The sequence below is a fragment of the Aquarana catesbeiana genome, linkage group LG04, assembly GCF_042186555.1.
Source record: "Aquarana catesbeiana isolate 2022-GZ linkage group LG04, ASM4218655v1, whole genome shotgun sequence".
NCBI classification, from domain to species: domain Eukaryota; kingdom Metazoa; phylum Chordata; class Amphibia; order Anura; family Ranidae; genus Aquarana; species Aquarana catesbeiana.
In genome coordinates, this window is record NC_133327.1 from 72,244,152 (window position 1) to 72,267,178 (window position 23,027).

The window sequence follows — 23,027 nt, forward strand, 5'->3', positions numbered from 1 at the left end:
CTAGGCTTTCAGAATTAAACATAATGTATCTGATTGGCCTCACTCCGCATCTAGTGTGCACAAGCACCATAGATGTTGTCACTAGGCTCTCCCGACATGTTGCGTCACATGTCTAGTGACTTTTTCAAGGGGAAGTCTAGTGACGACATCTATGGTGCTTGTGCATACTAGATGCGGAGTGAGGAGACACTTGATACAAGCGTCTGATCGCTGTATATGCACTGGTTGTTTATCAACAAATGTGAGTGAAATTACCCACCCTTTGGAGAATTTATTATAAACTAGCATTGTGCAATGATATGCTTTTCTTTCTGATTTTATGTGAGAACCTTTATACATTGAAACCCTGAAAGAAGACTGAAAATCGTAAGAAGCCAGCAGGACTCTAGGTGAGGAATTGTTTGTTAATAGGACTGCTGTGAATGGGCTATCCACACTCAGGTGGCTTCCTTTGATTATTGCTTTTACGCTGAGGAATTGATTTAATCACTCAATCACTAAACTTTTTTAATTTACTTATTTGATTAATATTTGGTCACAGAGGATTATAGCACTGTAAGTGTATATAAATATATATAATTTATGTACTATTACCACTGCATCAAAAATAGGAGGTTGAGTTTAGTGCACTGTTGTTTACTTTATTAATTTTTCATAAGGTGTCAGAGCACTATTTTTAATGGTTGCAGCTTGATTCATATTATTCTACTATTTTTTGCCATTTTTTGGATATTCATATCAGCGCTTTAGTATTTTTATTTTACGTTTTTTCCTTTTATTAAAAGTCAGCAGCTACAGTATTTGTACCTGCTGATTTTTTTTCTTTCTAGAGTGAAAATTCTCTTTTGGGGTTTACTGCTGTGAAAGAAATGTAAAGATCTGTATAAAACTGTACTACATTTTGTATGCTTTTCTTATGTAGTGCACACTGTACTCATTGTACACACGGCACTAATAATTTTTAAATTATGTATTCACATTATTTTAGACTCTGATAAGAAAATAGCCTGCCTATGTAACGCCCATTGTTAACTTAAAAGTATGTAAGCATGGTTATAAAAAAGGTCAAATGCGCTGAATAAATAGAACAGATATATGGAGAAATGATTTTGTGCCTCTTCCCTACTACAGTAGTTATTAATTTGGAACCACTGATCAATATAAGAATAGGAGTTGCTTATCTCAAATATCCACAATGAGTGGAACGGCTACAATTAGTTCATGGCAAATCCTTAATGTTTGAGGTTGGTGGACCTGGCAAAGTAATGTGAGAATCCAGAAACCAGGACTAGGGAAAAAGAAGGCATAAGTGATCTCTCTAAATAAGTATTCTGCTGTCAGCTGGTTGTAACCCTATTGTATGTAAAAGGAAACAAAGAAGCTTAACTAAACTTAGGCAGGGCTTGGATAAGCAGACTGCGGTCTGTTTCTCCAGTGATTACATAAATGCTAGGCACTATATGTATGTATGTATATATCTATTCATTCATATCCAACTCTAAGCTATTTTATGGACCAGATCTCTGGGCACCATGTCAGCTATGCTTGAAATCCTTTTATATAGAATTTTCTTAGTAATTATTTTTCCAGGTAAGTCGCCAGGTCTATCCTCAACCCTTCCCCGTTGCTTAGGTTTGGGACTGGCATGCAGGATGTGTCAACATACATGCACAGCCAATTTGTACACACATACTAGGGCCAATTTAGACAGGGGCCAATTAACTTACTAGCATGTCTTTTAAATGTGGGAGGAAACTTGGGTACCCGGAGGAAACCCATGCTAGCATGCTTTATGCAAATAGTGTCCTGGATGAGTTTTCCCAAGGTTGCATAGCACTTTATTCCATTCTGATTAGCAACCCTGCTGTGAAGTAAAAGCGGAGGAGGGCATTGGAGGACTCGCTCAAAGACCCCAGGAGGTCTGGAAGACCCCAGAAGACTTTATAATCCTTCTTGCCATAGGGTAGGAGAATCCATACCATCTGGTAATTGGACATCTATACTTTATTCATTTGTATGATCCATATATAAAGTTTCATCTGGACCATCCAGGATTTTGCTTTGGGAATTTTTTCTATCATTTGGACTTTCTTACACGCATTTTTTAATTTTATTTATTTTATTTTTTTTAACCCATGTATTCAATTATTCTTTTGTCATTGGCTTAGCACATTCTTTAATTTATTCAATTCTAAATGGCAGCTGCTTTTATATTCATTTTATGGTTTAATTGTTTTTTGGTGGAGGTGATTTGATTTATATGGCCATAGCCCCACCCCAGTCTAAAGCCCAATTTATGAGCATTTCACTAGGGGGTGGTATACCCTTTCTAAACAGACCTTTTTCTACTAATATAAATGAATGAATGGAACAGGCCTGACAGCAATGATTGTTAATTTAGAATTTTGAAAGATCACTCAGTGTTGTGGGATTGTGTCATCTATCTGCAGGTGTCCTGGATGTTTCAAATCAGCTGCAGATAGGTCTCATAGTCCTGCAGTGAGTGATTTTTCAGTTTAATGAATAAACAATCAGTACTGTCAGGGAAGGCACTGTGTATGACACAGCTTTGCAGCACTGATCGTTCATCATAAAAGTGAAAGATCATTGTGTAATCTATTGGCTGAGGCTGTGTATATTTAGAAACAGCCATAGATAAATCACATTGCGCAACAGGATATGTGACCATTTGTGATTTGTAGTACTGATCTCCAGAGTGACCCCCGCTGCCAGAGGCAAGAGCTATCACTCACAAATTTGTCTCCTTTCTATCATCGTTGTCGGACAGCTGGGGCAAACTTTTTGACCATGCTACTGAGTAACAGTAGGATGGATTTACATGGGACCAAATGCTACATGTACTTGGTTACCTGAAGGGTTAAATAAAAGATTCAAAAGTTTAGTGAGATGTCTTCTTTAAGTGCTAATCAACAGCCATTGTGTTGACCAGTGCACTCTATAAAGCTTCAATTACGCATCTGAGCACTAAGGACATTGACACAAATGGGTAGTTGCGCTCTATACCCATTGAGAGACTCAATGTAAGCTATGTTTACTCTGGTCTGTGGTAAGAGGTTATATTTGCAAAGTAAATTTGACTTTGCTGCTTATATAAAAAAAAAATAGAGGGAAAAAAGAAAAAGAAGAAAAACCCTAATGTGTTTAAAATGTATAGTTGTCCTTTATGCAAAAGGAAATACATTGCACACCTCCCCCATGTATCACAATGTTATATGCATGCATTTTTGTGCTAATTCTTTTTATGTTTGTAAAATATAAGTATATATGTTGCTTCTTACATATCAGCATGTAGCAAATCTCATACTGGCTCAATTTTTTAGTACAAAGAAAGTAAATTCTGTGTTATTTATTTACTGCACAAAGTGAATATACTTATAACTTAAGAAAATGCATGGTTTGGTGGATTACATTTCGGGAAATCAAATCCACTTGTGCTCAGCAAAGCAGAGGTTAGGGAGCTCTGAAATGCTACCTACTGAACCCATATTAGAGTGATAGGAAATTTAACAATGTGGTAGAGTTTATCACAGTAGGACATGTAGGATTATGTATGTAGAGATTGGAACATCAAACTAAAGTCATGTTTAGCCATTTTAATAACAAGACTTTCCTTAAAGTGGAAGAAAAGCCTTACATTTTAATATTTTTAAAAAAACTTCCTACTTATTCTGCATGCCCTGAATAGAAAAGATCTGTATACTTACCTAATTTTAATTCGCTCTGGTCTGGACACGTGATCCTGCAGGTTCAGACCCCTTGTGTCAGTGAACGGTTGATGCATGGGACAACAACAGCTGGGCCATGGGAACCTATGTTTGACATTATGGCTCCCGGAATTCACAGCCGTTGTTGAGCGCTCTCTTACACAGGGGAGCCGGAGTTGCAGGGTTGAGTGACGGGACTGGATTAAAAAAACGTAAGAACATAGATCCCTTTTACACAAGGTATACGGTATAAGTAGGCAGCAGGGAAAGAAGTGTTTTTTTTAACAATTTTTATAAAATTTGTAAATAAAATAAAAAAGGATAACAAAGACTAAGAGACTACAAATGCTTCATGTATGTGGCATATCAGCTTTCACAGAATAATGAGTACAAAAGATATACAGAGTAAAAGGCACCATTACACAACACAATACCCTTGGTGCCCAAATAGAATGAATATAAAAATGTAAGATACCTCATGAGTAGAAGAATCAGACAACATATAAACAGCTAACATAATTGCAGGAATGGGAGCGTGGGTATATGCATCCTACTAAAAAAATGAACAAGTCATGAAAAAACATTAGAGTCTGTACTGCAACCTGCAAAAGAAAAATCAACAGACAGGAAAACCCTAGCACAGGAGGTAACTAAACAGCTGTAGCTGATGCTGATGAAGGGGCAGGGTCTAGGGGTTGTCTAGAGTCACAGATCTTCACGGATCCCAATGTATTGGTGAGGTCGGCTTTCAAATACCAATCAATATACTGAAACGGTGTCATAAAAAGTGTATGTTCTGCTGTAGTGAAGGAGTGTTCCATGAATCGTTTCCAGCCTATAAAAAAATGTTGAGTAGATTTGAAGTTCTGAACCATTGTGTCAGGCTTTTCCAAGTAGAATAGGGACTGTAAATCCTTTTTCACACCAGGGATATGTGGCGGTGAGGGTTAAATTCATGCTTTGAGGAGCACCCTGCAAGGAGCCACTGACAAGCAAATATGCGTTCATTGAGATAATCCCAGGGCTGATGTTGCAAAGGCCTGAGCAGAGGATTCATCATATCCGAAGACACAAAGTGGTGCCACCTTAGGGGGACAGACAGAGTTGATTCAAGCATTATGTGTAAAGACTTAGCGGTGGAACAGAGAAGAATGGGGGAGGCCATATCAGGAACACACCGACTGAGAAGGATTGGCTTATCCATCTGAAAGGGATAGGAAGCCCTGTGTATGATTTTAAATTGGGTCTCCTGCCAAGTCTTGCATATGATAATGTTGCTTGTCATCTGGTATCCTGCCAGAAGTTTCTCTGGGACAGCTTCATCAGATAGAATGGTAGCTCAGGTATTAAAGGTAGTGTGGTGATGTTTCAGGTGAATTATGAGATGCAAATATCTATCCAAAATGGAGTTGGACGGTGGAGCAGTAGATCTATGAAAGAACATTGTAAAGGGTCTTTTTGGAACCATAACAGGTTTTGAGATAGCTGGTTAATTGGTGATAATGGAAGCCATGAAACAAAGGCAGGTGCGGAGCATTTTTAAAAATAATTTGTGGCAGTCTTTATCTTAACTTTAGGTTAAGTGTCTAATGCCAAGATATACCAAGAGAATTGTAATTAGTAATGAGCAGGATGAGATAAGGACAGCAGCAGGTATGCAAGAAGCAAGATATCTGCTGGAAAGAGCATAATAATCTGGCAAACAGGAAATGCAGAGACAAGACTTAAATCAAAAAGTTAATGAGGGGGAGCAAAGAGTTCAAGGTTCAAGAGAAATAAGACACAAGGTAAGGATGTCCAAGGAATCAGGCAGGGAGCTGTCCAGGATCCCTGGTGGCACAATGAGAATAGCCACAGCCAGACACCACAGAGGTTGTTGGTTCAGACCCAAGTTCTGACAATAACCCAGAAATAAAGACACTCAACCTTTTGCCCTTTATCAAAAATATAAAAATCCCCCCAAAAATCCATTCTCAAACACAATGCCTGCACCAAAAAAACCTGACGACCTGGTGCACACAATCAATCTTGACGTTACTATTAGCTGAATTAATATATAAGTGAAGGGGTGGTGATAGTGATGACATCATTGACCACATATGGCCATCAATTTTCTGATCCCCTCAGTGTAGTGTTCACAAGGTCGTCGCTGTCAAAATCCTGGCTAAAAAGCCAGGGGCACAGCAAATTAAGTGAATCAAGCACAGTCTGCAACTGCAGCAGAGAGTAGGATCTAATAGAGCCCTATTGTCTTCTTAAAGAAGAGCTATCAACTGTCCAATGCTATCACAGGGGATGTGTTATCTCTCTTGTGATAGCAGTAAAATAAAATCATGTAAAATAAAATAATAAAAAATGAAAACCATTATGTTGTTCGGGAAATACAAAAATACCTAAAAAAAATTAGATTTTTAAGGCAATTATAGAAAAAAGAGATTGTATATATATTCATAAAAAGATTGAAAATTTATTGGTACAATTTAAACATGATAAAAACATTTTCCCGAAGAGAAAACGCAAGCGAAAAAACAAAAACACACATGTACATGTATCATATTACAGAGAATATCCCCAATCATTTGTTAAGGCAAACACATTTTTAAAGGCTTTTTTTTTCTAGTGATATCAAGAATAATTCTATTATGCTTTTTTTTCATGTGGGCAAATTACCACAACACCATTATCCCATAGTGAAGTAAAACACATAGCCAAGTATTATTCTCCACAATTTTTTTATTGTGCATTAAAAAAAGAAAACAAATAAAATTAGACATGCTATCTGCCAACAGAACATAACCAACAAGTGCATTCTATGCATCCAAAAATATAGAAAATATCCAAAATCAAATCATTATTCAACCAAAAAAAATAATGTCAAAGGCCAACTCCAAGGCCAATAATAAATAACATGTTATCTCCTCCGATTCCGCAACATGTCTGGTTGACGAGCGGCCGTTCAGAAACAAACTGAAAAGCGCGAAATGAAAAGGGCAAAATGAAAAGCACTAAATGAAAAGCTCAAAATGAAAAGCGCAAAATGAAAAGCGTGAAATGAAAAGCGCGAATCAACACTCACTAAACTTCTACTAACACAAAATTAGCAGAAGGAGCCCAAAGGGTGGCGCCAAAGAGCTGAAAAAACACGTAGTACGTCAGAACGTTCGTGTTTGTTGTCCGACAATTCCTTGCCGTTTGTATGCAAGACAAGTTTGGGCCAACGCCCTTCGGACAAAAGTCCACGGTTTTGTTGGCCAACAATCCAATCGTGTGTACGAGGCTAAAGGGGGTTATTTACGAAAGGCAAATCCACTTTGCACTACAAGTGCACTGCAAACATTTTCCCGAAGAGAAAACGCAAGCGAAAAAACAAAAACACACATGTACATGTATCATAATACAGAGAATATCCCCAATCATTTGTTAAGGCAAACACATTTTTAAAGGCTTTTTTTTTCTAGTGATATCAAGAATAATTCTATTATGCTTTTTTTTCATGTGGGCAAATTACCACAACACCATTATCCCATAGTGAAGTAAAACACATAGCCAAGCATTATTCTCCACAATTTTTTTATTGTGCATTAAAAAAAGAAAACAAATAAAATTAGACATGCTATCTGCCAACAGAACATAACCAACAAGTGCATTCTATGCATCCAAAAATATAGAAAATATCCAAAATCAAATCATTATTCAACCAAAAAAAATAATGTCAAAGGCCAACTCCAAGGCCAATAATAAATAACATGTTATCTCCTCCGATTCCGCAACATGTCTGGTTGACGAGCGGCCGTTCAGAAACAAACTGAAAAGCGCGAAATGAAAAGGGCAAAATGAAAAGCACTAAATGAAAAGCTCAAAATGAAAAGCGCAAAATGAAAAGCGTGAAATGAAAAGCGTGAATCAACACTCACTAAACTTCTACTAACACAAAATTAGCAGAAGGAGCCCAAGGGGTGGCGCCAAAGAGCTGAAAAAACACGTAGTACGTCAGAACGTTCGTGTTTGTTGTCCGACAATTCCTTGCCGTTTGTATGCAAGACAAGTTTGGGCCAACGCCCTTCGGACAAAAGTCCACGGTTTTGTTGGCCAACAATCCAATCGTGTGTACGAGGCTAAAGGGGGTTATTTACGAAAGGCAAATCCACTTTGCACTACAAGTGCACTGCAAGTGCACTTGAAAGTGCAATGAAAGTGCACTTGCAAGTGCAGTTACTGTAAATCTGAGGGGTAGATCTGAAATGAGGGGAAGCTTTGCTGATTTTATCATCCAATCATGTGCAAGCTAAAATGTTGTTTTTTATTTTCCTTGCATGTCCCCCTCGGATCTACAGCGACTCCACCTCCAAGTGCACTTTCAGTGCACTTGTAGTGCAAAGTGGATTTGCCTTTAGTATATAACCCCCAAAGTCACTTATTAGCTAGTCTTGTCTGAACATCATTCTTTGACAGAGAGCACATGTCTCGAGTGTTTGTGTACCAGCAGCTGAAGGGAGCTTGGAACACAGCTTTTATCATCAGCTTAGGTGGTAGGATATCACTATTCTTGAACAATGGTTTAGGTCAGCTTCCAGGTAGAACTTTAACCACTTCCACCCTAAAGCATTTTATTTTTTTATTTTGCACACATATGTTAAAATTGGAATTTTTGGCTATAAATGTACTTAAAACCCCTGGGGAATTATATATTTGCTGAACCTACAGGCTTTGCAGAATAAAAAGATGGTAGTTGCAAATTTTTTTATGTCACACAATATTTGAGCAACTGTTTATTAAATCTATTTTCAGGAAAAAAGTATACTAAAATGAATTTTAGAGCACACAAGCACTTTTTATTTTTTTTTTAAATTTGTTTAGTGTTGAATAAATAGAGACAAAAAATGGCAAACCTTAAAACTAATTAAAATTGGTTAGTCACTCTTTAAATGCCTTTACTACTTATCAATTAAAAGTTATGAGGGGCCCAGAATTATTACCCTAATGCCCTGTACACACGGTCGGACATTGATCGGACATTCCGACAACACAATCCATGGATTTTTTCCGACGGATGTTGGCTCAAACTTGTCTTGCATACACACAGTCACACAAAGTTATCGGAAAATCCGATCGTTCTAAACACGGTGACGTAAAACACGTACATCGGGACTATAAATTGGGCAGTAGCCAATAGCTTTCATCTCTTAATTCATTCTGAGCATGCGTGGCACTTTGTGCGTCGTATTTGTGTACACACGATCGGAATTTCCGACAACGGATTTTGTTGTCGGAAAATTCTATAGCAAGCTCTGAAACTTTGTGTGTCAGAAATTCCTATGGAAAATGTGTGATGGAGCCTACACACGGTCGGAATTTCCGACAACAAGGTCCTATCACACATTTTCCATCGGAAAATCCTATCGTGTTTACAGGGCATTACTCTGGCATGAGCAGTGATATATCACATATGTGGCACAATGGTTTACATACACGTGTGTGCGTTTGTATCTGTGTGTGCAGAACAACATAATGCTTGAAAGATTGGACTCATGTAGTTTGACATGTAAATTGCCATCATCCCTATTATATAGGAAATACGAAAATACCTCAAAAAATTGGATTTTTAAGGCAATTATAGAAAATAGAGATTGTATATACAAGACAAGTTTGTATTCATAGAAGGATTGAAAATTTATTGGTACAATTTAAACATGATAAAAACATTTTCCCAAAGAGAAAACCCAAGCGAAAAAACAAAAACACACATGTACATGTATCATAACACAGAGAATACCCCAAATGGCATCAACCCACTACATATTAGATACCATCCATGAGGTGAATGAATGATGGTAAGTAGTGGGAATATCCAACGTGTTTCGATATATGTATGAAATAATAATCTTCTTCAGGGACTGATGCCACTTCTGAAAGTACAGATTACAGTATGAATACAGGTTGAAATCTACATAGGTAAGTATGGGACATAAGAAACATTTTTAAATATTTACAAAATACAAAACTTACATATCAATATATTATTGGAAGGGACATTCCTTCAACACTGATGATCATCTCTCAAGTCTGTGGAAAATATGTCTTTGATCACATATGGGGGTCACTGAATAGATCCCAAAAGGGCACCAGAAAACATGGAACAGGGGGGAGACCCAAAAATTTCCAATTGGAAAAACTGGGAAAGAAAAAAGAAGTTGTGGTAATTTGTATGTCAAAAAAAGTGTGTCATATAAATTATTGCGCACCTCCCAGGGGCTCCCCCAAACGACCAGGGAAAGGGGGGGGGGGCAAATCCTGTACAAGGGAGGCCCCCAATCTCTGGGTAATGGGAAACCCTAAAACAAGGGAATTGTACCCAATCACTGAGAAAAAGATTGAGGTGATAGCCATAAAAAAACATACATAGATTGTAAAGCAAGTACTTACCAACTCTCATATGTGTTCAGCCCAAAGGGATGAAAAAAGGTGACCACAACAAATTCAATCCAACCAGGTTGTAAATAAACCGATGACCCCCCCATAGACGAAGTCCAACTGACTCAAAGATCCTCCATGAAAGGATAATGAAGGAAGAGATGCCACCAAAAAGACCCCTGGCGTCTTCTTTTTATAGCCCCATGTGGGCAGTTATTGCCGTCGCCTCACATGGCACGTAGAAATGTAATGCGTCACGCAGTGGCATGACGCACTGACATAGTACGTCACATGCCGAAAAATATCACCGCTCACAGGGCGACAGCAATATTAGACTGCGTGACAGAAAATGCCACGCAGCAGATCAACTGCCGATGAATGTGAGCGCAATGACGCCCCCCCGGGGGCCCTCAAAGCTTCCATTCCTGGATATGTATGTCCGTTGTTTTGAATGGAGCTTGGCCGTTTTAGGTGTTGAGGATTTTTTTTCCTCTTACACCTATTCCCCATTGTATGGCTAGCGGACCGCGTCCATCTCATTGTGATGCATATGACGTCTTCCCGCCTTCTTGCGGGTGACGTCATTGCGTACACATTCATTGCGAGTTGATCTGCTGCGTGGCATTTCTGCTGCTGCGTCACGCAGTTTAATATTGCTGTCGCCCTGTGCATGGTGATATCTTTTGCCGCCTGACGTACTACGTCGGTGCGTCATGCCATTGCATAATGCATGACATTTCTATGTCTATGGAGTCACTGCCGCCGCGCCATTGTGAGGCAATAGCTGCCCACATGGGGATATAAAAGGAAGATGCTGGGGGTCTTGGCACCATCTCTTCCTTTATTATCCTTTCATGGAGGATCTTTGAGTCAGTCGGACTCCGTCTATGGGGGGTCATCAGTCTATTTACATCCTGGTTGGATCGAGCTGCGCAATAATATATATGACTTTTTATTTGACATACACATTACCACAACTCTCTTTTTTCTTTCCCAGTTTTTCCAATTGGAAATTTTTGGGTCTCCCCCCTGTTCCATGTTTTCTGGTGCCCTTTTGGGATCTATTCAGTGACCCCCATATGTGTGTACTTTCAGAAGTGGCATCAGTCCCTGAAGAAGGTTATTATTTCATACATACTGGTATATGGAAACGCATTAGATATTCCCACTACTTATCATAATTTATTCACCTCATGGATGGTATCTAATGTGTAGTGGGTTGATGCCATTGGGGATATTCTCTGTATTATGACATGTACATGTGTGTTTTTGTTTTTTTGCTTAGGTTTTCTCTTCGGGAAAATGTTTTTATCATGTTTAAATTGTACCAATAAATTTTCAATCTTTTTATGAATATATATACAATCTCTTTTTTCTATAATTGCCTTAAAAATCTAATTTTTGTAGGTATTTTTTTATTTCCCGAACAACATAATGCTTTTCATTTTTTATTATTTTATTTACATGATTTTATTTTATTGATATCACAAGAGGGATAACACATCCCCGGTGCTAGAACTGGACAGTTGACAGCTCTTCTTTAAGAAGACAATAGGGCTCTATTAGATCCCTAATGTCTCTGCCTACTCTCTGCTGCAGTTGCAGACTGTGCTTGATTCACTTAATTTGCTGTGCCCCTGGCTTTTTAGCCAGGATTTTGACAGCGGCGACCTTGTGAACACTACACTGAGGGGATCAGAAAATTGATGGCCATATGTGGTCAATGATATCATCACTATCACCACCCCTTCACTTATATATTCATTCAGCTAATAGTACCGTCAAGATTGCACCAGGTCGTCAGGTTTTTTTGGTGCAGGCATTGTGTTTGAGAATGGATTTTTGGGGGGATTTTTATATTTTTAAAAAAGGGCAAACGGTTGAGTGTCTTTATTTCTGGGTTATTGTCAGGACTTGGATCTGAACCACCAACAACCTCTGTAGTGTCTGGCTGTGGCTCTTCTCATTGTGCCACCAGGGATGCTGGACAGCTCCCTGCCTGATGCCTTGGACAACCTTACCTTGTGTCTTGTTTCTCTTGAACCTTGAACTCTTTGCTCCCCCTCATTAACTTTTTAATTTAAGTCTTGTCTCTGCATTTCCTGTTTGCCAGATTATTATGCTCTTTCCAGCAGATATCTTGCTCCTTGCATACCTGCTGCTGTCCTTATCTCATCCTGCTCATTACTAACCCTTGGCTTGTTCATCAACTATGTTTCTGTCTGAGCCCATCCATCCACTACTTGTTTACTGACTACGCTTCTGCTTGATCCCTATCTGCTAAATCTGCTCCTGGACCCCGGCTTGCTCACCCATTGGTGGGGCAATCCTGAGGGCCGCAACCTGATCCTAAGATGCATCAAAACCCACTGCCACTATCAGGAACTCTGGTAAACACCGGTTGGTGCTTAGATCCCACGCCTCAGGCGAGCTTGCATCATCTACTAGGGGGATCTGAATGTACATTTCCTGCTGACTGCCTGTGAACCTCTCTACTGCTACAACCACTGGTCTCTGAGCCTGACCCCAGACCACGACAGTTACATTTCTTCTTTTGTGAGTGAGTAGGGATACTACCCTATATTCATTTACGAGGTGGGGTGGTATCTGGGCGTCCCCTTATTATTAAATTGGGCTTCTAGATCCCAAAAAGCCCCTCACTCACAGACCCCCCACAAAGACCAGCCAAAGTTGTGAGTATGAGGCCCTTGTTATCATCAGAATGGAGACAAGGCTCTTTGCCAGGGGGGATATTCCCTGGCAAAACATTCCATTAATGTTTTATGAAAGTGAAGAAGGAAGGCAAAAAGAAAGGAAAAAAATTATGGGGAGGTAGGGGGTTGCCATCTCTTACTTTCCTCCCAAGTATTATAATAGATGCATGCGACTCCATCAGAAGTGCAGATAAGTGATGGAGGAGGACAACCATTATGGGGGGGGGGTCTATGGTCCATGCAGTTTTTTGACAACCCCATACCAAATCAGCACAGAAAATGGGGTATTTTAATTTGACAGATTTGGCCCTTATTGATTTCAATGAGGTTCAGTCCAGCATCCAAACTTCTTTGAAGCTGGCTGCTGGCCAGCTAGAACCGAATTCAAGGCAGTTCAACTCATCATTACTGGAGATGTAGCAGGGCAGTGATGAGAGATGGAGCAAAGTGGAAAACAGAACTTCACTGAAGAATAATGTAATGTTGTACCAATTTGCACCAGTTTAAACTAATACCACTCCTTTTCTACATTACAGGATGCAACTTAAAGTCACAAAATGTCGAAGATGCTGGAGTCTGTGAAAATATGATAAAGCACAAAGTGTGAAAATCTTGTTACACCTGTCGATACAGGAAAATACTTTATTTTCAAAGATTCATTTAGATATGATACTCAGGATGGATATTTTGAGACTAGACATGCTAAATGTATTAGGATTTGCTACACTACAGAGATTTATTGAGATTTCATACTATACAAAGATTCACTGAGATATAATACTCTATGGATATTATTCGAAATTTACTACTTTACAGATTTTGCACCGAGATTTATTACTCTGCAGAGTTTCAACGAGATTTGATATTCTTCCAACATTCACTGAGGTTTAATACTCTACAAAATATCACTGAGATTTAATAAATTTGTAAGATTTACTGAGATTTTATATTCTAGAAATTTTCTAGATTTTGTACTCTACAGAGATTCTCAGATATGTGACACCTTGCAGGCATTCACAATCATTTTATATTCTACAGAGATTCTTTAAGATTTAATTCTATATGGAGAGTCACTAAGATTCAATACTTTACAGGGATTCTCTCTACAGAGTTATAGTTAGATTTGATACACTACAGAGATTCACTGAAATTAGAAACCGTACAGAAATGTACTAAAATGTAATATTCTAATGGCACTTACTAAGATTTATTGTACTACAGGGATTCAGCATTCACTGTATTCAGCAATATGTGATACTCTACAGAGATTCACAGAGTTTTAATTCTCCACAAAGTTTCACTGAGATTTAATACTGTACAGAGATTCACAGAGATTTGATTATTTTATACGATTTACTATGTTTTTTTTATTCTAGAGATTTTCTTAAAATGCTGTGCTCTATAGTTCTGAGATTTAATACCTTATAAGGATTAAAGTGTTTGTAAAGGCAATGTTAAAAAAAAAAATTTAAATAACAAACATTGTATACTGTACTTACCTGCTCTGTGCAGTGGTTTTGCACAGAGCAGCCCGATCCTCCTCTTCTGAAATCCCCCGGTAGCACTCTGGGCCCCTCCCCCTGCCGAGTGCCCACAGTAAGCTGCTTGCTATGGGGGCACTAATGAGTGCTCTGTGCGTCCATAAAGCACAGAGAGTGAGGCTCAGCCCCGCCCCCTCTTACTCCTTACTGGCTGTGATTGACAGCAGCGGTAGTCAATGGCTCTTGCTGCTGCATCTCAGCCAATGAGCAGCAAGAAACCCGGGAGAACCTCAACTCTTGTGCTCCGGATCAGGCTTAGGTAAGTATTGGGGGGGGGGCCTGCACATTGAAAGTTTTTTAAATTCATGCATCAGCTTTTACAACCATTTTACCAAGATTTTATCTGCTACAGAGATTCTCTAGAATTTGATTATCTATATAGAGTCACTGAGATTTGATACTTTACAGAGATTCTCTTAAAGTAGAACTATAGGCAAAACTTTTTTTCATTTTGGATAGAGTAATGGAGGGTTATACCCCCATCAGATTTTTTTCGCCATCTTTATCCCATTGCGGAGATTTCCCTTCACGTCCTGTCCCATAGCCAAACAAGAAGTGAGAGAAAATCCCTCCAAATTAAGGGAATTTCTTGCCCCCCCCCCCCCAGGTTCTACAACTACTGTCTCTATTGGAAGATTTCATTTCTATTACTTTTCTGGGGACAACCCAAAATGTGGGCTTTTCTTTTACTTTCTTTTTCAATGATAATGGTAAACAGGACAAATAGAGAGGGGAAATCTCCTTAAGGGGTACATACACAGTGGTAAAAAGTGACAGACACTCTAATCCCTCTCCAATCTATTCAAAACTAAAAAAAGAGTTTTGCCTTTGGTTATACTTTAAATTTGATATGCTACAGAGATTCACCAAGATTAGAAACCTTACAGAAATGTGCTATAATTAGATTTTCAGCAATATGTGATACTCTACAGCAGGAGTCTCCAACTGGTGGCCCCCCAGCTGTTGCAGAACTACAATTCCCATGAGGGAAGGCTGATAGTTACAAGCATGACTCCAATAGGCAGAGGCATGATGGGACTTTTAGTTCCGTAACAGCTAGAGGGCCGCTGTTTGAGACCCCTGCTCTACAGCGTTTCACTGAGCTTTGATACTCTGCTGATGTTCCAAAAGATTACTCTACAGGAATTAAATTAAATGAGATTTTATTTTCTGTATAGTTTTTCTGAGATTTGATGATCTATAGCACAAAGACCAGGCTCTCACCAACAGTCCCAAGTCTCGTACTAATGATCAGGACTCTGGACCCCCAATTCTGGGTCACCTGATTACTATAATAGCCTCTGTTGGCTATCACAGTGATCAGTCACTGTGAGCCCACCCCTGTGATTACTTCCTCTTCTGTATGTTGTATCTTAAAAAAGTGTGTAAAAAAAAATATATAAAGAATAAAAACTAAAGAAAAATATAACAAGATCATGGTATGGAAGGGTTAGTGTTAGAGTCAAGGTCGAGGTCAAAGGTCAAGTTCAGAGTCAAAGGTCATGGTCAGCATATTCTGTGTAGAATATAAAAGATTATTTTTTTTTTTTAACCATTTGCTGACCAGCCACCATCATTATGCTGCAGCAAGTCAGCACGATCCCGCAGATTGCTGTAGGTGTACATCGGCACTAGAGATGAGCTTTGTGTTCAAGTCGAACCCATGTTCGACTCGAACATCATCTGCTCACCCGTTTGCTGAATTGCGAACGATATAGGCCGTTTGCGTCAAATTCGTGTGGCGCGTCACGGCCCATAATTCACTGCGGCATCGCAGTGCATTGCTGGCTGATGATTGGCCAAGTATGCACTATGACCCACATGCTTGGCCAATCACAGCACCGTCTGTAGAGAGAGCTGTAATTGGCCAAAGCCAAGGTGACTTTGGCCAATTATGGCTCAGGGGGTTTAGTATATGCCCCACACTATATAAGGCCACCTTCAAGGCGGCCCTGAGTAGTGTGTGTTCCGGCGTTGGGAGACAGAGAGACAGTGTCATTTGATTTAAGTTAGATAGATTAGGCAGGACAGTCAGTCAGTTAGCTGCACTTACAGTGTATTGTATATATATTTGCATCCCAGGTGTTGTATATATAGTTTAGCTAGATCCGTTCGTGTTATTATCTTCCTGCTGACAGGCAGGCTTGTGTTGTTACAGTATTCACAGCTACCTGAAGAAAATTGCTGGTGTTCTTCTGATCCTATTAGTATCACAGTCAGGCAGCTAGACTATTTACAGTTAGTATAGTGCGTCCTCTGAACAGTGTTTAGCTAAAGCTACAAGTTAGTGTAGTGCGACCCCTGCACAGTGTTCAGCTAAAGCTACAAGTTAGTGTAGTGCGTCCTCCTCACAGTGTTCAGCTAAAGCTACAAGTTAGTGTAGTGCGACCCCTGCACAGTGTTCAGCTAAAGCTGCAAGTTAGTGTAGTGCGTCCTGTGAACAGTGTTCAGCTAAAGCTACAAGTTAATGTAGTGCACAGTGTTCAGCTAAAGCTACAAGTTAGTGTAGTGCCTCTTCCTCACAGTGTTCAGCTAAAGCTACAAGTTAGTGTAGTGCGACCTCTGCACAGTGTTCAGCTAAAGCTACAAGTTAGTGTAGTGCGTCCTCTGAACAGTGTTCAGCTAAAGCTACAAGTTAGTGTAGTGCACAGTGTTCAGCTAAAGCTACAAGTTAGTGTAGTGCGTCCTCTGAACAGTGTTCAGCTAAAGCTACAAGTTAGTGTAGTGCGACCTCTGCACAGTGTTCAGCTAAAGCTACAAGTTAGTGTAGCGCATCCTCTGAACAGTGTTCAGCTAAAGCTACAAGTTAGTGTAGTGCGACCTCTGCACAGTGTTCAGCTAAAGCTACCTGTAGAAGGTTGGTGGTCGTTTCCTGATCCTATCACTACCGCAGGCATCTACATTATTTACACGCTAGTGTAGTGCGCCCTCTTCACAGTGTTCAGCTAAAGCTACCTGTAGAAGGTTGGTGGTGTTTTCCTGATCCTATCACTACCACAGGCAGCTACATTATTTTAACGTTAGTGTAGTGCGTCCTCTGCACAGTGTTCAGCTAAAGCTATCTGTTGAAGGTTGGTGGTGTTTTCCTGATCCTATTACTACCGCAGACAGCTACACTATTTACACGTTAGTGTAGTGCGACCTCTGCACAGTGTCCAGCTAAAGCTACCTGTAGAAGGTTGGTGGTGTTTTCAATGATCCTATCACTACAGCAGGCAGCTACATTATTTTAACATTAGTGTAGTGTGTCCTCTTCACAGTGTTCAGCTAAAGCTACTTGTAGAAGGTTGGTGGTGTTTTCCTGATCCTATCACTACTGCAGGCAGCTACATTATTTTAACGTTAGTGTAGTGCGTCCTCTGCACAGTGTTCAGCTAAAGCTATCTGTAGAAGGTTGGTGGTGTTTTCCTGATCCTATCACTACCGCAGGCAGCTACATTATTTACACGTTAGTGTAGTGCGTCCTCTGCACAGTGTTCAGCTAAAGACATCTGAAGAAGGTTGGTGGTGTTTTCCTGATCCTATCACTACCGCACGCAGCTACATTATTTACACGTTAGTGTAGTGTGACCTCTGCACAGTGTTCGGCTAAAGCTATCTGTAGAAGGTTGGTGGTGTTTTCCTGATCCTATCACTGCCGCAGACAGCTACATTATTTACACGTTAGTGTAGTGCGTTAGTGTAGTGCGTCCTCAAAACAGTGTTCAGCTGTAGAAGGTTGATGGTGTTTTCCTGATCCCATCACTACCGCAGGCAGCTACATTATTTTAACGTTAGTGTAGTGCATCCTCTGCACAATGTTCAGCTAAAGCGATCTGTAGAAGGTTGGTGGTGTTTTCCTGATCCTATCACTACCACAGGCAGCTACATTATTTTAACGTTGGTGTAGTGCGTCCTCTGCACAGTGGTCAGCTAAAACTACAAGTTAGTGTAGTGCAACCTCTGCACAGTGTTCATCTAAAGCTACCTGTAGAAGATTGGTGGTGTTCTCATACTACAGGCAGTTGATTTTGCTAGCTGCAGTATCAGTATATATATATATATATATATATATATACAGTATATATATATATATATATATATATATATATATATATATATATCCCAGCTTAGTGCAGCTACATCACACTGCAGGCCATTAGTATTTCTGGAAGGCCAACATGGAGAGGCAGACAGTCACAAGCCAATAAAAGAGGGCAAGCAGGCTCTGTGTCTAGAAGCAACAGTGCTGGTCGTGGAGACGGTGATTCCTCATCAGCACGTGGCCATGGGACACGCTTGGCCTTTTTTTCGTCAGCTGGCCGTGTTGAGCGGAAGACTTGGTCGAGTGGATGACCAAGCCGCCCTCATCCTCCTCATCCTCTCTCACCCATGCTCAGGGTACTTTGTCTGGCAAAGCAGCTGCCAACGCGGCTTCTTCCCTCAGTTCAATGGCATCAGTGACTCCTTCCGTAGCCCCACCATGTCCTCCTGAGTAGTCCCTCGAACTGTTTGACCACAGTGTTGGGTACATGCTCCAGGAGGATGCCCAGCGTTTAGAAGGCTCTGATGATGATACTGAGCTAGATGAAGGCAGTAACATGAGCACAGACAGAGGGGGGTGCCCAAGAAGGACAGTAATCTGGCAGTCATGCTCCCCCTGCTGCAGCATACCGCCAGGATTGCTCCAGTGATGAGGAGGGAGGGGATGATGAGGTCACTGACTCAACGTGGGTGCCTGATAGGAGAGAAGAGGAGGAGGAGGCCTAAGGGCAGCACACTGACTGCATCACACCGCAAAGCTCCGCATTTGCAGGGAGCTGCTGTCTCTGCAGGTTATTCCAAAAGTTCTTTGGTGTGGGCCTTTTTGGAGACAAGTGCATCAGATCGCACCGCTGCTATTTGCAACATATGTCTTAAGCGTATCTCGCGTGGCCAAACATCTCCCGCTTGGGCACCTGCATGACCAGACATATGTTGACCTGCCATGCAGTTTGTTGGCAAGCGTATCTAAAAGACCCACACCAAAGAACAAGGAGGACCTCTCCTTGCTCCTCATCAGCTGAGATCTCCAACCCCACGATACCTTCAGTCCTCTCTGAGACCAGCACTGAGAGGAATGAAGGCATAGAATTAGGTGTGTCACAGCCAAGTACTTGTGGGCAATCTACTTTCGGTACACCGACGTCAGATTGTACCAGGCTAATTTCCCTGCCCCAGCTGCTGCACCACCGAAAGAAGTTCGCTCCCAACCATCCACGTGCCCAGCGGTTGAATGCTAGCTTGGCAAAATTGCTAGCACTTCAACTGCTACCTTTTCAGTTGGTAGACTCTGTCCCCTTCCGTGAGTTTGTGGAATGTGCGGTTCTTCAGTGGCAGGTACCTAAACGCCACTTTTTCTCATGGAAGGCGATTCCGGCTCTCTACCGGCATGTGGAAGGCAAAGTGTATGCCTCGCTGGACAGGGTGGTCAGCAGTAAGGTGCACCGCTGACTCATGGTCCAGCAGGCATGGACAGGGACGTTACCTAAGTTTCACGGTGCATTGGGTGACTCTGCTGGCAGCTGGGAAGGATGCAGGACAAGGTGCAGTAGTGTTGGAGGTTGTTCCGCCACCACGTCTCCAAAATGCCACTACTAATGATTCTGACACACCTCTCTCCTCCACCCCCTCCTCTTCTTCTTCCTCCATGGCCTCTTCCTGTGCTTTGTCCTCGGAACCAGCGGTGCTCCGTAGGCGTTCAAGGGGCTACACAATATGCAGGCCAAAAGATGCCATGCGGTGCTTGAGCTGGTGTGCCTGGGGGACAGGAGCCACACTGGGGCAGAGGTTCTGTCAGCTCTGCAGGGGCAGGTTCAGAGGTGGTTGACGCCACACCAACTTAAGGCAGAAATGGTGGTTTGCGACAATGGCACCAACCTCCTCTCCGCCCTCCGACAGGGACAACTGACCTATGTGCCCTGTTTGCCTCAAGTCCTTAACTTGGTGGTGCAGTGGTTCTTGGGCAGGTACCCGGGCTTACAGGATGTCCTGAGGCAGGCCAGGAAAGTCTGTGTGCATTTCCGCCGGTCATATAATGCCAGTGCTCGGCTGGCAGACCTCCAAAAGGAATTTAAGCTGCCCAAGACCTGCCTAATCTGTGACATGCCCACCAGGTGGAACTCGTTGGCCATGCTGCAGTGGCTGCACACACAGCAGAGGGCCATCAATGAGTACCTGTGCGACTATGGCACCAGGACAGGGTCAGGGGAGCTTGTTTTTTTTTCCCCACGCCAGTGGGCCATGATCAGGGATGCATGCACTGTCCTGTCACCATTTGAGGAGGCCACGAGGATGGTGAGCAGTGACAGTGCATGCATCAGTGACACTGTCCCCCTTGTCCACCTGTTGGAGCACACGCTGCGTGGAATAATGGACAGGGCACTTGAGGCAGAACAGAGGCAGGAAGAGGAGGACTTCCTTAGCTCTCATGGCCCCCTTTATCCAGACAGTGTTCCTGCATGCCCGCCGATCACACAGGAAGAGGACGAGTAGGAGGAGGAGGATTGCGTCAGTATGGAGGTGGAGCCTGGCACTCAGCATCAGCAGCAGTCTTTAAGGGATCATTTACAGACCAAAGAAACACATGGACTTGTACGTGGCTGGGAGGAGGTGGCTGTGGATCATGTCTTCCTTAGTGACCCAGAGGACAATGGACCGAATGCCTCAGCAAACCTACGCTGCATGGCCTCCCTGATCCTGCAAAGCCTGCAGAAGGGTCCTCGTATTCGTGGTATCAAGGAGGGGGATTATTACTGGCTGGCAACTCTCCTTGATCCACGTTACAAGGGTAAGGTTGCGGACCTTATCTTGCCGTCGCAGAGGGAGCAGAGGATGAAACATCTTCAGGAGGCCTTGCAGAAAGGTCTGTCTAACGCGTTCCCAGAGACTGGGAGGTTACAAACTCCTGTTTCTGGACAACGTGGCTTCGGTCAGACAAGGATGGAGCGGTGGAGAAGGTGGCTGTCTGACCGATGCGTTGAGACAATTTTTTAGTCCGCAGCCCCAAGGTATGATCGGTTCCAGCAACCATCGCCAACGTCTGTTTTACATGGTGCAGGAATACCTAGGGGCAAGATCTGACTTGGACACCTTTCCTACCGAAAATCCTCTGGGTTACTGGGTCTTGAGGATGGATCACTGGCCAGAGCTTGCACAGTATGCAATTGAGCTACTGGCCTGTCCTGCATCCAGCGTTCTTTCGGAACGCACATTCAGTGCTGCTGGAGGCTTTGTAACTGATCACAGGGTGCATCTGTCCACGGACTCGGTCGATCGACTGACCTTCATAAAAATGAATCAGTCTTGGATCACCACCAGCTACCAAGCACCTGATGCTGATATAACCGAATACATTTTTTTGAAATGTCAGATCCCTTCAAAGACTGCCTATGCTGATGCTGAGTGACTATCCTGTTATACTGAGTAATTATCCTCTTCCTCCTCAATGATCATGATGATAGCTTCTAAGAACATTTTTGGTTCTGGGCGCCGCCAGTCCCGCCACCAGTGCCTAAGGCCCAATTTTTCAGCCCCTGTTTAACAGGGGCATGTAATTACAATTTTTGATGCAATTCTTTGCAGCAGGGCTAGTTCCTGCGCTCCAACTAGAGTATCTGTGAGGCATTGCAGTGTTGTGGCACCAGCACCAGTGCCTAAGGCCCAATTTTTCAGCCCCTGTTTAACAGGGGCATGTAATTGCAATTTTTGATGCAATTCTTTGCAGCAGGGCTAGTTCCTGCTCTCCAATTAGAGTATCTGTGAGGGGTTGCAGTGTAGTGGCACCAGCACCAGTGCCTAAGGCCCGATTTTTCAGCCCCTGTTTAACGGGGGGGGGGGGAATTACAATTTTTGATGCAATTCTTTGCAGCGGGGCTAGTTTCTGCGCTCCAACTAGAGTATCTGTGAGGGGTTGCAGTGTTGTGGCACCAACACCAGTGCCTAAGGCCCAATTTTTCAGCCCCTGTTTAACAGGGGCGTGTAATTACAATTTTTGATGCAATTCTTTGCAGCAGGGCTAGTTCCTGCGCTCCAACTAGAGTATCTGTGAGGGGTTGCAGTGTTGTGGCACCAGCAGCAGTGCCTAAGGCCCAATTTTTCAGCCCCTGTTTAACAGGGGCGTGTAATTACAATTTTTGATGCAATTCTTTGCAGCGGGGCTAGTTCCTGCGCTCCAACTAGAGTATCTGTGGGGGGTTCCAGTGTTGTGGCACCAGCACCACCACCACCACCAAAGGCCCAATTTTTCTGCTCCTGTTCAACAGGGGCATGTAATTAGAATTCTTGGTCTAATATTTCACAGCAGGGCCCGTTTCTGTGCCCACCAAGAGTATCTGTGAGGACTTACAGTGTTGTGGCACCAGCACCACCACCAAAGACCCAATTTTTCTGCCCCTGTTCAACAGGGGCGTGTAATTACAATTCTTGATCTAATATTTCACAGCAGGGCCCTGTGAGGGCTTACAGTGTTGTGGCCACAACAACACCTAAGGCCCAAATTTCTGCTGAGTATATAGGGCAGGCCCCTACTTTTAAACATCCAACTTACAAACAACTCCTACTTGCAAACTGAAAGAGACAACAGGAAGTGAGATGAAATCTACCCCTAGGAAATTCTC